The sequence below is a fragment of the Cetorhinus maximus genome, chromosome 15, assembly GCF_964194155.1.
Source record: "Cetorhinus maximus chromosome 15, sCetMax3.hap1.1, whole genome shotgun sequence".
Lineage (NCBI taxonomy): Eukaryota > Metazoa > Chordata > Chondrichthyes > Lamniformes > Cetorhinidae > Cetorhinus > Cetorhinus maximus.
In genome coordinates, this window is record NC_135893.1 from 34,220,946 (window position 1) to 34,227,062 (window position 6,117).

Sequence of the window (6,117 nt, forward strand, 5' to 3'; positions counted from 1 at the left end):
GGAGCCCCAGTGGGCTTCAGATAATACATGAAACCTCACCCACTGGCAGGATGAGGTTTCATGTCCGTTTTTAAAAACTTTAATAAATGTAATGTTATATTTATTAACATGTCCCATCTCGTGTGACATTGTCACATGAGGGGGACATGTTAATAATATTTTTATTTTTCTATTTTTTAAGTTTTTTAGACTGTCACGAATCTCCCTGAGACAGCACTTAGTCTCAGGGAGCAGTGTGCTCTTTTGTGCGCATGCGCGAAAAAGCGCACTTTGACAGCTGGGGATTCCCTTCCCCCCCGCACAGGAAACGCATAGCACTTCCTGTCAGGCAGGCCGCTGGGCGGGCCTTAATTGGCCCGCCCACTCAAAATGGCGGCCGGCCCCGTTTCGGCGGCGGGGATTGGCTGTCCGCCCTCTGCCGAGCCAGTGGGGCCCGCACGCCCACCAAGGGCAAAATTCTGCCCCTAGTGCCATTGTGCTGCCTTTTCTCCATACCCCTGCACATTGGTTCTTTTCAGATAATCATCTCATGCCCTCTTGAATGCCTCAATTAAACCTGCCTCCGCTACACTTCCAAGCAGTGCATTCCAGACCCGAACCACTCGCTGTGTGAAAAAGTTTTTTCTCATGTCACATTTGCTCCTTTTGCAAATCACTTTAAGCCTGTACCCTCTCATTCTTGATCCTTTTACGACCGGGAACGGCTTCTCCCTATCTACTCCGTCCATCCACCTCATGATTTTGAACATCTCTATCAAATCTCCTCGTAGCCTTCTTCTCTCCAAGGAGAATATTCCTAATCTCTCCAATCCATTCTTGACAACCTCTTCTGCACTCTCCCCAATATGTTCACATCCTTCCTATAATGTGGTGCCCAGAACTGTACACAATACTCCAGCTGAGGTCTAACGAGTATCTTATATAAATTCAGCATAACCTCCTTGCTCTTGTACTCTATTCTGCTATTAATAAAGCCCAGGATACTATATGCTTTATTAATTGCTCTCTTCCCCCTGTCTTGCCACCTTCAATGATCTATGCACATATACACCCAGGTCTTTCTGCTCCTGCAAACCCTTCAAAATTTCACTCCTTTTTTCTATTGTCTGTCCATGTTCTTCTTACTAAATTGCATCACCTCACACTTCTCCGCATCGAACTTCATCTGCCACCTATCTGCCCACTCCACCAACTTGCCTATGTCCTTTTGAAGTTCCACACCATTCTCCTCAGTTCACAACTCAAGCTTCGTATCGTCTGCAAACTTTGAAATTATCCCCTGCACACCAAGATCTAGATCATTAATATGCATCAGGAAATCAAGGGTCCCAATACCGATCCCTGGGGAACTCCACTACAAACCTTCCTCCAGCCCAAAAAATATCCTTTGACCATTACACTCTGCTTCCTATTTTTCAGCCAATTTTGTATCCACGTTGCTACTGTCCCTTTTATACCATGAGCAATAACTTTTCTCATAAGTCTGTTGTGTGGCACTGTGTCAAATGCCTTTTGAAAACCCATATACACCACATCAACATTATCCTCATTGAACTTTTCTGTTACCTCTTCAAAAAACTCCAGCAAATTTAGTGAAACACAATTTCTCCTTTAGAAATCTATGCTGGCCCTTCCTCATCAACCTATATTTTTCCATGTGACTACTAATTCTATCCCGAATAATTGTTTCTAGAATCTTGCCCACCACTGAAGTTAAACTGACTGGTCTGTAATTGCTGGGCTTATCCTTATAATTCTCCAGTCCTCTGGCACCTCCCCTGAGTCTAGGAAGACTGAAAAAGTATGCCCAGTGCCCCTGCAATTTCTACGCTCACTTCCTTCAATATCCTTGGATGCATCTCGTCCAGTCCTGGTGTCTTGTCAACCATAAGTACCCACAGTCTATCAACGCTACCTCCTTATCAATTTTGAACCCCTCTAGTGACAGTTTCCTCATCTGACATCATGGCCTGGGTAGCATCTACCTCCTTGTTAAAAATGAATGCAAAGTATTCATTTAATACTTCAGCCATGACCCCTTCATCCATGTGTAAATACCCTTTTAGGTCCCTAATCGACCATGACCTCTGACTGTTCACGCTTCCGCAGAAGAATGTCCTGCAGCCCCTCAGTAACATCCTTGACCCTGGCACCAGGGAGGCAACATACCATCCTGGAGTCACATCTACGGCCACATAAACGTCTGTCTGTTCCCCTAACCAATGAATCCCCTATCACTATTGCTCTTCCTTTCTTCTTCGTCCCCTCCTGTACAGCCGAGCCGCTCGTGGTGCCACAAACTTGGCTCTGACTGCACTCCTCTGAAGAACCAGCACCCTCGCCAGCTTCCAAAATGGAAAACCGATTGGTGAGCGGGACTCCAGAGGATTCCTGCACTACCTGCCTACTTCTTTTGGACTGCCTGGTGGTCACCCATTCCCCCTCTGTCTCCAGGCCATTAAGCTGTGTTGTGACCACCTCTCTGAATGTGCTATCCACATAGCTCTCAGCCTCGTGGATTTGCCACAGTGACTCCAGCTGCTGCTCGAGTTTCTGCAGCTGGCAGCTCTTCCTGCACATGTGGTCGTCTAGGACACCGGTAGCCTCCATGACCTAGCACACACTACAGGACATGCATTCCACTCAACTAAGCTGCCCGGCCATGTCTTAACTCTACTTCCCTTACGTCAACTTTATTCTACTTTGGATTATTTATATTACTTTATTATATTTCCCTAAATTTCCCTTATTCCTGGCACTTCTCGGTTAAATCCAAGAATAGCTACTTGTTTAAAAATATTAACACTTCTCTAATTTACTCACCAAGTCCAACTTACCAAGACCACTGCTCTTCTTTCTGAGGAAAGGTACAAAGGAAAGGAGCAGCTCCTCCCTCCTCACCAAACTCCCTCAGTCACCTCTGCTCTCGAACTCTTGCTGCTTCCTGTGCTTTTTTTATAGCTCCTCTGCTCTCCTCTGGGTGCTGCTGACTGCCTGTCTCAGGATCCTCTTCTCACACTGTCCTCTAGGTGCTGCTGACTGCCTGTCCCGGGGTCCTCCTCTCACATGGTACTTTGTTGAATGCCTTCCAACAGATGTCATATACAACATCTACTTTTTTATTATTCATTTACGGGATATGGGCATTGCTGCTAGACCATCATTTCTTGCCCATCCCTAATTGCCCTTGAGAAGGTGATGGTGAGCTGTCTTTTTGAACTGCTGCAGTCCAGATGGTGTAGGTACACCAACAGTGCTGTTAGGGAGGGAGTTCCAGCAATTTGGCCCAAATTTCTCTGTTACCTCATGAACAAATCCAATTATTTCCCTTTAACAACTCCATGCTGGTTCTCCTTTTACGAAGTGAAGGTTAATCTTGCCCCTGATAATGGTTTCCAAAAACTTCCCCGCTGCCGATATCAGGCTCCCTGGCCTATAGTTTCCTGGTTTATCCCTTTCCTCTTTCTAAATAGTGGTATAACATCAGCAACTCTCTGGTCCTCTGGTTCAACTCCTGTGGCCAATGAGGATTGTAAGATTGTGATCAATGACTATTTATTGTACCTTTGCTTCTTTCAAAACCCAGGATGCATTTCATCTGGACCAGGTGACTTAGCAACATTCAGTAATCCTAATTGTTACTTATTACTATCCTGTCCATAACTTCCCCTCCCTTCTTTTAGTGTAACCTTCACATCATCCACTTCCTTTATGAAGACAGGTGAAAAGTGCACTTTTAACACTCTTGCTAAGCTGTCCACCTTGGCATGACGATTTCCCGTTTGGATCCCTAATAGGACCGACATTTTCCCTAGCAAGTCCCTTACACTTTACACATTTGTAAAATGTTTTCAGATTCAATTTAATGTCGCCTGCTAATCTTTTCTCGTAATTTTTTTTGCCTCCTGCATTAAGATTTTGAATTCCCTCCTGTATTTTCCATAATCTTCCTGGTTATTAATTGAATCTTGCTCCTGACATTTATCTTATGCCGCTTTTGTCTGTTTTATTTTAACTTTGATTTTTGTCATCCAGGTCTCATTTATATGGATGCTCCAAATTTTCCCTTCAAAGAAATGTGTCTAGTTTGTGCCTGAATTATCTGTTCCCTGAATGTCTCCTTACTGATCTACCCTACAATTTAGTTTCTTCAAAATACCTATCCTAAGTCCCTAGGCACCGCCCATATCCTATGACCATATCCCAGCACCTTCTGTTATCTGTGTTCAACGTATCATCCTGTAGACTTCTCTTTGTTTCTTCTGTACTTCCTCCTGGAAACAGGCACGATGAGTCAATTCGCCTCCTCGTGCTTTAAGAGTTTGTGGATTGATGTCTTTAGGCTAGTGCTTAGGAGAGTGCAAGTGATCAATGGTGAATGCAAGATGAACTAGTAATAATGCAAAACCAAAGTATTATATAAAAGTAAGGGACAGAAAGGGGGACTGAGTTATGTCTTCAAGCCCTGGTCAAGTTAAACCCCTGTCACTCATTATTCACTCATTCTTTGTTTCTTACATGTTTTTCTTTTTTTTTAATGCTACTGTCTGACTGAAATGATCTTTGGGCAGAAATCTCCCTTTGGTGAGCGGGGGCGGAGCCCGCTCACCGAGGCGTAAAATGACGCACAGTGACGTCAGGCGGGCATCCTGACATCACCGCGCATCACTTAGATTGTCAGTTCAGCGGGCCGACGTGGCTGTGTGCCCACCGAACTGTCAAAGACCTATTAAGGCCATTATTAAACTAATAAAAGTTGTTAAGGATGTTGCCCGTCCAACCGTAAGGTTGACGGGCAGGCGAAGAGCCCAGGCGGCCTGCAGAAAAAACACGAAACCTCATCCACGGGTGGGATGAGGTTTCATGGGGGATTTAAAATTTGTGTTACATTTTTAATAAAAGTAATTGACATGTCCCAGCTCATGTGATAGTGTCACATGAGGGGACATGTGAATAAAATTTTTCACATTGTTTATTATCTTTTTAAAAGTAACACTGATCTCCCTGAGGCAGCACTTTGCCTTAGGGAGATCTGTGCGCCCTTTTGTGCGCATGCACGAAAGAGCACATTCCCAGCTCAGGGAATTGCCAACCCCGCCTGCACAGAGAGCGCATAGTGCTTCCTGGCACACGTCATGCTGGGCAGGCCTTAATTGGCCCGCCCACATAAAATGGCGGCAAGCCCCCAACCAGGGGTGCCGATCGGGGACCCGCCTGCTCGCGCCCGCTCCCGCACAACCCCCTCCGACAGAGGGAAAATGCTGCCCTTTGAGATCATTTAAAAATCCTTTTCTTTTAAGTAGGTTTATGGTCATTCCACCAGCCAGTTTGCTCTCTGCGTGCAGTAATATTTTTCAACGTCCTCTCACTTTGATCACCCAAATCGAGGGAAATTTTTCCTTATTTTCATTCCTCAGTTTTGGAAGTGGGGAGCCTCCCTGAAACGTGTGTTAGCGCTTTCTGTTTTTCCCTTTCTACTTCTCCAACTGGGAATAGAAAGAGGATGCAATTATGTATGCAAACCTCATCTTACCAGAGGCAAGATTGCCTTCTCATCCCCTCTTGTCAGTCAATGGGACCACCTTGAGGGCTGAAATAAGATCCACGCTGCAGTCAATTGACGGTAGAATCTTTTTTTGTGTAGCATAGGAAGTCATTAAAATTTGAGATTGGATTTTGAAGGGTAGCAGAAAGCCACATTAGAAGCAATTATGGCAGAAGGCGGGATGTATAGAGTTGCTCAAGTGACACCATAGAAATGTATGTCAGTGACAGTTTGGGTGACAACCATAGAAAATCATTTTCTCTGGCAAATCACTTCCACAAAAATGATAAATCTGAAGTAGTTCTCTTGTAATTTTACTTCAGACCCCAAGAGGAAAAACCTCGAAAAAGATTAACACCATATCTAAAATGTCTCACTGAAGATATTTAAAGGTTTCAGACACCTCCACAAAAGGAAAGAATGGATGTCTGCTCAGATCTCTCTCAATTTACTTTATCTTATTCAGCATTAATAGAATTATGGAGGAGATTTAAAAGTGCCTGGCCCAGTGCAAAGTCAACTTAAAAGCTCAGATGTGTCTATACTGCATGGACTATGCTGCACAGGAGTGG